The 10,846-nt window shown below is 49.2% G+C and overlaps 1 pseudogene; it reads left to right on the top strand.

The window, feature by feature from the left end:
• The first annotated feature begins 340 nt into the window (after positions 1 to 340).
• Positions 341 to 696, top strand: LOC111548539 (annotated as a pseudogene).
• The last annotated feature ends 10,150 nt before the right edge of the window (positions 697 to 10,846 follow it).

Genomic DNA, 10,846 nt, shown 5'->3' on the forward strand with positions numbered 1-10,846 from the left:
TAGTTCTTCAGTTAAATAGCTCTTCAAATAGTTAAGAAACTATTTAATAAATAGTTCTTCTTTAAATAGTTCTTCAAATAGTTAAGAAACTAAAGTTTCTTAAAGAACTATTGGAAAGTGGATAAGAACAGGCAGAGACGGAAAGAGTGTCCGTCTGTAAGGGATGAGGATTTGCCGGGCTTTCCACTGGGGCTGATGTAGAAAGTAGAGCCTCTCTCACTGCCTTGAGGGCTCAGCGGAGGAGAAGGGATTCCTAAAAGGCTGGAAAACGAGGAGGAAAAGGAGCAGGTCAAAAGGAGCAAGTGAGCGCTTCCGGGGATGTTGTCTGCAGGCACTCAGAATGGTCCGGCGTTTGACATACCGTCGTAGGCTTTCCTAAAATACAGCCTTTAACAAAACTAGGCTGCCCTGAACCCCTGGTGATGGAATTCTCTTTACCTTCGTACCAAGAAGGTTGGGAAAGCACCAAAATCTGCATGTGGCATGTGCCCAGGCGGACTTTGAGGGGTTCGTGCTGTAAGACCTAAAGTTCTTATGAGATGGTCCAAAACGAAGAAACATGTCAGCAGGGCCTATGGTGGCTCCATGAGTGCTAGGTGTGTTCCTGACAGGACCAAGCGTGCTTTCCTTATCGAGGAGCAGAACATTCTTGTGAAAGTGTTGAAGGCACAAGCACAGAGTCAGAAAGTTAAATAAAAAATGAAACTTTTTTGAGTAATAAAAATGAAAAGGCTTAAAAAAAGAAAGGAGCAAGGGGGGAGACCTAAAACCTGTGTATAAATTCCCCCAGGTCTTCAACTGACTCCTCAGCTGTGCCTGAGTGGGAGAGAGTCCAGGGAAACTTTCAGAAGGAGCCAGCTGGAGTGCTGAGGAGACAAGGGAGGAACCAGAAAATACGATGTAGTAAATCTCGAAAGGTTGACATTTTGGGGAGCATGTTCTCTGACTACAGTGAAATTAAACTAGAAATCGACATCGTGAAAATCTCCAAAAAGCTACAGTGGGCATTACTGGGCAATTGATGAGCTTTGATGATGGGCTGAGGATTCAGGTAATAATATTGTATTAGTGTTAAGTCTCCGGATTTTGATAATTACACTGTGGTCATGTCCAAGATGGTCTTTGTTTTTGGGAAATACACACTGGAGCATTTAGAGGTAAAATGGCACGGTCTGTGGGGGGAGAGAGAGGGAGAGAGAACGGAGGAGGAGGAAGAGAAAGGAGTGAAAAAGCAAATGGCATAAAATGTTAAACAATTGTTGAACCTGGGTAAACAGTATATGGGAGCTCTTTGTACTATATTTGCAACCTCTGTGAAATTTTAAAATTATATCAAAATTTATCCTTAAAAAAAAAACAACAAAAAACAAAAGAATACATAACTGGCATCCTATTTTGCTTCTATTTACTTCTGGAATTGTCTGTATGGGAGATTAGAGGTAAGACCTTCCAAAGTGCTCCACCCTCACACCCAGCTGGGAGGGGCCGTGAATGGTACCGTGGGGATGGTGGCCAAATGGCAGACAGGGGCTTTGTCACCTAGCGCAGAGGGTAGACCAGGTCCCCACAGCGCCAGCCGGCTCCTCAGCACCATCTCACCATTATTGGGTTTCTAAGTGGACAGCAGCAAGGTCCTTGTGCTAAACTGCAGAACATATCACAGAGCCCAGAGGCAAGGATTAGTGTCCGCGAGACAAACGACCAGCTGCGATTATCATCTTGTTCAACGTTTAGAAACATCGAGATAGGAAAGATGAGAGAGTAACTGTCTCTGAATAATGAGTTTTTCTGTGGTGGCAGTGGCGGGGGGCGTTCAGCTGAGGCTGAAGAGGGGAGAGAAAGTTGCCAACCATGAAGAACCTGTCAGAGAACAACGTTGACTTCGCAATCTGCCCCTGTCCTAGCATTTCCTGCACATCCTCCATGCACCACGCTCCTCAGACAGGTTCTCTTCTGTCTTTGAAGCAGGCATTAGCACTGCACATGCTGGCGGTCCTGAAGCGCCTCTCTGCCACCTTCCTGTGTTTGGGAGAATCCCTCCTCCTGTGTCTCAGTGGGAGGCAGGGACTGACTCCCACAGCAGAAGACAAAATGCCAGGGACTTGCTTCCTCAGCCTTCCTTGCAGTGTAAGGTGGGATGTGAGGCAGCCAATCAGATGCGTTTGCCCAGAGTCCCAGGGATCCCCAAGGCCCTCTCTCGGGCAGCTAGCACAGCTGCAGGCCATGGAGACCCTGGGTCAGCAGTGCAGGTGCAGCACCCAGCAACTAGGACCCTCAGTGGCTGCAGAAGCAGTGTCCCTGAGGAGCGGTCATGGGCATGGCTCCCACACACCGAGCTGCTCTGCGATTTGCCAGACATCATGTGTACAATCCAGTGACATTAAATACTTTCTCAGTGTGGTGCAGTCATCACCACTATCGAGTTCAGGGCTTCATCACCCAAATGGAAACCCCGTATCCACGAAGCAGCCGCTTTCATTCCTCCCTTCCCCACTCGGTCCCTCGCAACCACTAGTGCATTCTGTCTCCATGGATTTGCTTTTTCTGGATGTTTGATATGAATGGAATTATGTGGTCTGACTTCTTTCCTTGAGTGTTTTCAAGCCCCATGCATGTTGTAGCATGTGTCAGAGCTTCAGTCCTGTCTGCAGTCAAACAATATCCCATTGCATGGATATATGACGTTTTGTTGACCCATTCATTTGTTGATGGACAGTGGGTTGTGTCCAGCTTTTGGTGATTGTGAACAGAGCTGCTATGAATATTCATGTACTAGTTTTTGTGTGGAGACCTATTTTCCATTCTTTCGGGTATAGACCTAGGAATGGAATTGCTGGGTCATGTAGTGCTTCTATGTTTAACTTGCAGAGGAACTGCCAAGCTATTTTCCCCAGTATCCTTTTAATACATTATTTTCTCCTTAATACAATCAGAGTTTATTTCTGTTGTTTCCAAGTAGGAACCCTGACTGATACCTGATTCCCACCGTACTGATGGGAAACCTGAGGCTCAGGGAAAGACTGAGTGGTTTGTCCAAGGCTCCTGACTGGATCCAGTTTGCTGCTGAGACTCTAGGACAGTGAGATTCCCTTTGCGTCTTACCTCCTGCATAAATAATATGGTGCGGTGGTTCCCAACGGGGGTCCCTGGAGGCCAAGGGTGCCATGAATTATTGACCAGGGTCTGGGAGCTATTTTGAATATTCCACTAAGTGTAATGGAAAACCTCCACTTTCGCACAATGAAGCTGTTCAGGCTACCTGAAATGTCAAGTTTCTTTGCTTTTGGCAGAAATTGAATCAACCCATGGTGGTAATAAGAGTTATTTCCTGCTGATCAGAGACTCTGGCTCTCTAGCTGGCAGTTATGTATATATTTGATTAATTTTAAAAATGAGAAAATGAATAAATTATTACTTAATAAATGAAGTTGTTTGGTGAATGAAAATCTTTTAAAACATGGGGTCCATGGGGAGAGAAATCAGACATGAGTGTCTTGGTGACAAGAAAGTCATCAAAGCATTGAGAACACGCCCTTGGCTGTCTCCTGGGGCTCTGGGTCTGAGAGTCTTGATTCTGCCAATGACAGCTCAGACCTTGTGCAAGTGACCGTGGGTGTCCCCTTCTCTGCCACAGAGGGGCTCACTTACTGCTGCTAAGCTTCCTTCCAGCTGTGGTGTCCTGTGATTCTAACCCACCTATGAAGGGAGGCAGCGATGAAGAGGGGGGATAATTCTTTTTTTCTAGGTGGCTGTGGGGCAGATTCCCAGGGAAGCCAGAAGCTGAGCTGCCCGCAGGACACAGCAGTGACCAGAGATGGGAGGTCCTGCACACACCCTAGTCTCTCTCTCCAGACCCCTTCTCCTGCTGTATCCTCTGGCTTGCAGATGGTCGCTTTCCTGCACCCCTCACCTCTTCCCTCACCCACGTCCCACCAGGCCATTTCCAGGCCCTTTCTGTCTCTGGAGGTCTGTCCTCTGGATCAACACCTCTCTGTCCCCAGGCTGTCTCCCACAGGGTCCCCAGCCGGGCTCTGAACCTCAGACTGGGCCTCTGAGCATTCACCACCTGCTTCCCTGTCCAGCATCACAGAACCCCGATATCTTTGTTTTGTCTTTGCTAACAGTGGTGTGGTCACATCACAACTTACTTGGTATAAGGTAAGCAAGTAAGGTAAGTCATGAAGCAGCCGTGACACCTGCCCTCCCAGCACACCTCTCACCATCTTTCCTAAAGCCTGCACCAGCCACAGGGAGCCACATGCGGCCTCCCGGATGGCCAGGCTGCTCCCGGCCTCTAAGCCTTTGGGTCATCCCTAATTGCTTTCTTGACATTTAGCTTGAAAGAGTGACAAAGTGACATTTTAACTCCTGGCAATACATACTGGTCCTGATGACAAATACAGTCAGCCCCAGTGGGCTTCTGTGTGATTTTGAACCCGCCCCTCCACCTCTCTGGGTGCTGAATACACTCATCACCTGAAAGAACATTTACCGCCTACTTAACCATGAGCTATGGACATAAATAAATTAACGTTTGTAAAGAGCCTAAGAACGTTCAAAGGAACGGTACCCAGCAGTGAGTAAACAGCTCCGTGAAGTGCCAGCTCTGGAGGGCAGTCTTGCATGTCATGAATACCAATGTCTTGACTGATGAACCCACAAACAGGCATTCATCAGTCAAAGACAATGGTCTGTGAACTCTTGCAGTTCACGCCCTGCGTGGGCATCAGACCTGAGATTTACTGCTTAATGGGTTTATTTAATAGCTACCCAGAGATGGCGTCAGATCCCACAGTGGGAGGGCTCAGTCTCGAACAGTGCCCCTCAGCCCTCAGACACCAGTCGTGGGGCCAGGCCTCCAGAGCTTCCGACCCATTGGCTTCAAGTTGGGGTTCCTACAACTCGCGCTTTGTGTTTGATTAACTTGCTGGAGCGACTCATAGAAGTCAGGGAAACACGTTTACCAGTTTATTTTAAAGAATGTCGCAAAGGATACAGATAAAGAGATGCACAGGATGAGGTACGGGGAAGGCGCCTGGAGCTTCGGTGCCCTCCCTGGGCGCGCCACCCTCCAGAAGCCTCCATGGGTTCAGGTATCTGGAAGCTCCCGGACCCTGTCCTCGTGGATTTTTATGGAGGCTCCGATGCACGTGCATGCCTGACAACCACGCGGAAATGTGACTGGACAGAAAGCGTGCGACTTAAACCCAGAAAGGCCGACCTGTTCAGACTTTTCTTGGCCTCTCTAAGCGGCATTCCTTCCTCTAGGGTATGGGGCAGGACCTTCTGTGGAATGAGGGTTTTTTGATCCACAAACAGATTAGCATCCCGCCATGGGCAAGTGAGAGAAAAACAGGAGAAGGTCAGAGAGAAAGATTCTGTTTCCTGAGTCCTAAAGCACCCCAGCATTCTAACAAGGAATGTGGGCATTGGGAGCCAGGAACCTGGACCAAAACCAATACGCATATCCTGACACCACAGGCCTTCTGCGATGCGACATTTTTCCAGACACTTCCCAGACCTCACAACCCCTCCGTCTTCCTTTCACTGTCGACTTCTCGGGCCTGATGCTAGCAGCTTTTGCACACACTGTGCCATTTAACTCTTACATCAGCCCAGTGTCCCAGCCTGCAGGTGTGGCTCAGGGAGCTTAGTGGGTGCTCAAGGACACTGTATTTGAACTTGAACTGCCCGACTCCAAAGTCCAAACTCTTCACTACTTTGCTAGTCTTCCCGACTCCAAAGTCCAAACTCTTCACTACTTTGCTAGTCTTCCTGTTTTCATCTTGAAATGTGCTTGAGGCAACCCTATTAAACAGTGTTTCTCAGGTCTGTTGCCCACATACAGCAAGAACTACCAGAGCTCACATGCCCTCTTCTGGCCTGGAGTGAGTTCCCAGCAAATCCCAGTTAGAGCCTGCTGGGGATGCAGGCACGGAAAAGGCCAGGCAGCGGGGTGCTCTGTCCCAGGCTGGAACAGCACAGCCAAACCACGTCAGAGCCAGGCAGCCCCGAGGTGTGAGGCAGGGAGGCTGGGCTTATTTAACTTTCTCTCTCCCAGGGTTCTGTGGTGCCTGTCTGTAGGGCACAGAGAAGTTCTGTGAGCTCGTTGTCCCTGTGCTATGAAAAGGCCCTGCAGACGGTGCCACCTGGGCGTGGGGGTGATGAAGGCACAGTGACAGCAGGTTGGCCTGCTGCCCTGGCAGGGAGCGGTGCTTTGCCAGGCATTGTTTCCCTCATCAAACGGGGGAAACAGGTGGCTGGGCCCAAAGTGCTTCCCTCCGACAGGCGTGCGGCTTCACTCCCATCTTCTAGGTCTGAATTAATCCCAGAGCAGCCTTCTCCAGGTGGGCTGGGCAGGAGACAGGTGCATAGGGGAGGGAGCTGGGGAGGAAAGGAGTGAGAGGAAGGATAGGAGGAAGGAAGGGAGAGAAGGAAGGAGAAAGTTCCCTTGCACTGCCCAATGCCAGTGCGTTGCAGGGTGGGGAAATGAGAGGGGAAGGCATTGAAGATGTTACTTGTATCCAGGCTTCCCTTGGGATCATCAGGATTTCCTTTGCCTGGGTCCCGATGACCTGTGACTGGCTAAAGGGGCACCATGAAATCCCCTCACACGTAGCTGCCTCATCAGAGCAGGGAAGGTGGACCTGCTGGGCACAGCAGCCAACGGTGGCCACTTCCTTGCTCCTCGTCCTCCCCACTGAGTAGCAAATTCTTAGGGAATCCAGAAGACATTCTTACCTGCGAGGGTCGAGTGCCTGGGAGCATTTGAGATCTCCTCTTCCTCTTGTCCCAGCTGTCACTGCCCTTCCGTCTCTTGTGCCCTCCAGTGCCGAGGTCATGGGCTGGCAGAGCATGTGGCCTGGACCCTCTGCGCATGGGCAGGCCCTCCTCAGCTGACTTGGCCTGAACTGGGAGCCGGCAGGCTGGGCCAACCCTGAGTCTTGGCCATGGATTATGGGCCAGCTCACAGGCTCTCAGCTCAGCTGCCCGACGGTCTGCCGCTCCAGCAGCTGCCAGAACACACGGGGGCATCCGGGTCACATGAAGGCTGAGCATCTCCTGGGGACACTAAACGTGAAGGCTCCCTCCAGCCTAAAGACACCATGAGCCCCCAGTTTACTAGCTGTGGTCACTGTCACAGGCAGGCACAGGGGGAGTCATCTGGAGAGGGGCACGGTCCGCCTGTCTTGGGCACTGTATTAGATTCCTACTGCTGCCATAACAAAGCACCTCGAGCTACGTGGCTTAAAACCATAGCAACGTCTGGTCTCACAGTTCTGGAGGCCTGAAGTATGAAATCAAGCTGTCAGCAGGACCACGTTTCCCTCTGAAACCTGTAGGAGAGGAGCCTTCCTTGTTTCTTCCAGCTTCTGAGAGTTTGCTGGCAATATTTACGTTCCTTGGCTTATAGATGCTCCACTCCGATCTCTGCCTCCATTGTCACATGGCGTTCTCCACGTGTTTCTGTCTTCATGTGATCGTCTTCTAATGAGGACACCAGTCACATTGGATCAGGGCCCAGCCTACTCCAGTATGACCTCACCTTCGCTAATGACATCTGCAAAGACCCTACCTCCAAACAGAGTCACACTCTGAGGTGCTAAGGGTCAGGACTTCAACCTTTGTTGTTTGGAAGACACACAATTCAACCCATATCTGGGGCTGTCAAGGATCTGAGGGCGAAATTTCCTTCCTCCTTCCTTGTGTAGTCTACTGGTTAAGCCTCAATGGTGAGCAGCTCAGCCTTGCATGCTCTGAAGAGAACACACTGCTCCAGCTCCCCTGAGCGCATGCGTTGCCTGGGGCCTTGTTAAAGGCAGATTCAGACTCAGCTGGTCTGGGGAGGGGCCCAAGACTCTGCATTTCTAATAAGCGCCCAAGTGATGCTCAGGCTGCTGGTCAGTGAACCACACTTAAATAGCAAGGAGCTAGCCCACGAAACCTTCCCAAGGAGTCAGGCCCCTCCTGCCCCAGAGGAGAGGTGGAGGACTGCAAGGTTCAAGTGCTAGAAGGAAGGAAGCAAGCAGAACGCTCCAGTTTAACAGGCAACAGAAAACAGTATCCCTATTACAAGTGCATAGTCAAATCTGCTCCAAGGCCCCAGGCTGGGAGCTGCCATCTGAATTATCTATAGCCAAATCTCTAGCAAAGAGACAGGCTGAGTTGCCAGGGGGACCTCAGGGGAGGCCCACCACTTCCGCCTGCTTCCACCTTTGTCCCAATTCAATCAACTCCCACGCTTTTATTTCTCTTGGGAAATACTTTAGAAATGGGATTTTTCTGGGTCATATGGTAAATGTATGCTTAACTTTTTAAAATAACTTATTAGGTATAATTCACCTACCATAAAATTCTCCCTTTTCTAAAATGTGTGATTCAGTGGCATTTAGTAGATTCACAGAATTGGGCAACCATTGCCATGGTCTAATTCCGGGATACTTATGGATTAAAGACTTAAATGTTTGACCTAAAACCATAAAAACCCTAGAAGAAAACCTAGGCAATACCATTCAGGACATAGGCATGGGCAAATACTTCATGACTAAAACACCAAAAGCAATGGCAACAAAAGCCAAAATAGACAAATGGGATCTACTTAAACCAAGGAGCTTCTGCACAGCAAAAGAAACTACCATCAGAGTGAACAGGCAACCTACAGAATGGGAGAACATTTTTGCAATCTACCCATCTGACAAAGGGCTAATCTCCAGAACCTACAAAGAACTTAAACAAATTTACAAGAAAAAAATCAAACAATCCCATCAAAAAGTAGGCAAAGGAGATGAACAGACACTTCTCAAAAGGAGACATTTATGCAGCCAACAGACACATGAAAAAATGCTCATCATCACTGGTCATCAGAGAAACGCAAATCAAAACCACAATGAGATACCATCTCACAACAGTTAGAATGGCGATCATTAAAAAGTCAGGAAACAACAGGTGCTGGAGAGGATGTGGAGAAATAGACATGCTTTTACACTGTTGGTGGGAGTGTAAACTAGTTCAACCACTGTGGTAGACAGTGTGGCGATTCCTCAAGGATCTAGAAATAGAAATACCATTTGACCCAGCCATCCCATTACTGGGTGTATACCCAAAGGATTATAAATCATGCTGCTATAAAGACACATGCACACATACATTATTTTGGCACTATTCACAATAGCAAAGACTTGGAACAAAGTGAAATGTCCATCAATGATAGATTAGATTAAGGAAATTTGGCACATATACACCACGGAATACTATGCAGCCATAAAAAAGGATGAGTTCATGTCCTTCGTAGGGACATGGTAGAAGCTGGAAACCATCATTCTGAGCAAACTATCTCAAGAACAGAAAACCAAACACTGCATGTTCTCACTCATAGGTGGGAACTGAACAATGAGAACACTTGGACACAGGAAGGGGAACATCACACACCGGGGCCTGTCATGGGGTGGGGGGATGGGGGAGGGATAGCATTAGGAGAAATACCTAATGTAAACGACGAGTTAATGGGTGCAGCAAACCAACACGGTACATGTATATATATGTAACAAACCTGCACGTTGTGCACATGTACCCTAGAACATAAAGCACAATAAAAAAGAAAAATGCTAATTCACTTGTAACATTGTACTGTTAGAAACTAAGAGCTCCCCTGCCTTAGCTCATTTTAGCCTCACTACAATCCCATGAGTATGATTAGTACCCTCATTTTCCAAGTGGGGAAACCAAGTCCCAGAGCTCTGGGAACTGCTCATGTTCTCCCAGCTGGTCAGTGGCAGAGCCACAGTTCATGCCTGATGCCCGAGGCATCTAACCCTCAGCAGGGCTTTTGGTTCCTCCCTGCTGGAAGGTTAGATGTGTTACCCAGGGGGTGAGGGGTGTGTGGGGTGGAGTCAGGCCCTGGTTCAAGGGCGGGTGCTGGTCTCACACCATCTGAGTGGAACAAGGCAGACGGCGGGGCTGGTGGCCTGAGAGCAGTGGGTAGAGGCTCACGGAGTCTGACTCCCATGGGTGGGAGAGGGGTTTTCTACCAGGAAGCCGTGGGCAGTTGGCCTGGCTTTGCTGTGTAGTCACTGGGTGGGAGATGGACTGAGGAAGTACTCATGCCCACCCCACTGCTTTAGCTCAAGGGACTTTGAGAAGAAGTAGCGTGGATAAACCAGAGGCTCCACCCTCAGCACTGGGGTCTCACCCTTTCCCTTGCCTCTCTGTGCTGTTGAGTCCACCCTATCTGTTCCCAGGATGCTGCCCAGCTGGGTAGTGTCAGCAGCCCCTGATGCTCCGAGGAAACCACCAACAGCTGGGGCCACATGGCCTCATTGTTTCTCTCCCTTTGTCCTTTGCAGGCCTGGCTTGCACCCTAGACACCTCCAGCTCCACCCTGCAGCTTCATCCATGAGCTGTCACTCTCCTGGAGACAGCTCCATGCCCCAGGTGTTCCATCAACTCAAGGCTGACCTTATCCCCAGAGCCCTTTCAGACCCATTTCTCTGCCCATCTCTTCTGGCAAATCTGCTCCCTCAGCTCTGAGCTGCCATCTCCACTTAGGAGCTGCGCTGCTCATTTGGTTGTGAGATGTAGCGAGTCATTTTCTTCTTCTATTGTGGCATAATTTGCATACAGCGAAAGGCATAGATCTTAAAGTCTAGAGTTTGATGAGTTTGGACAAATGCATTCATCTGTGTAACCACAATCCTATGAAGACAAGAACATTTCTGGTCAGATGTGGTAGCTCATGCCTGTAATCCTAACACTTTGGGAGGTTGAGGGAGAACTGATGGAAGCCAGGAGTTTGAGACCAGCCTGGGCAACACAGTAAGTTCCTATTTCTAAAAGAGAGAGAGAGAGA

Source organism: Piliocolobus tephrosceles, chromosome 5, assembly GCF_002776525.5.
Source record: "Piliocolobus tephrosceles isolate RC106 chromosome 5, ASM277652v3, whole genome shotgun sequence".
In the NCBI taxonomy this organism is placed as follows: domain Eukaryota; kingdom Metazoa; phylum Chordata; class Mammalia; order Primates; family Cercopithecidae; genus Piliocolobus; species Piliocolobus tephrosceles.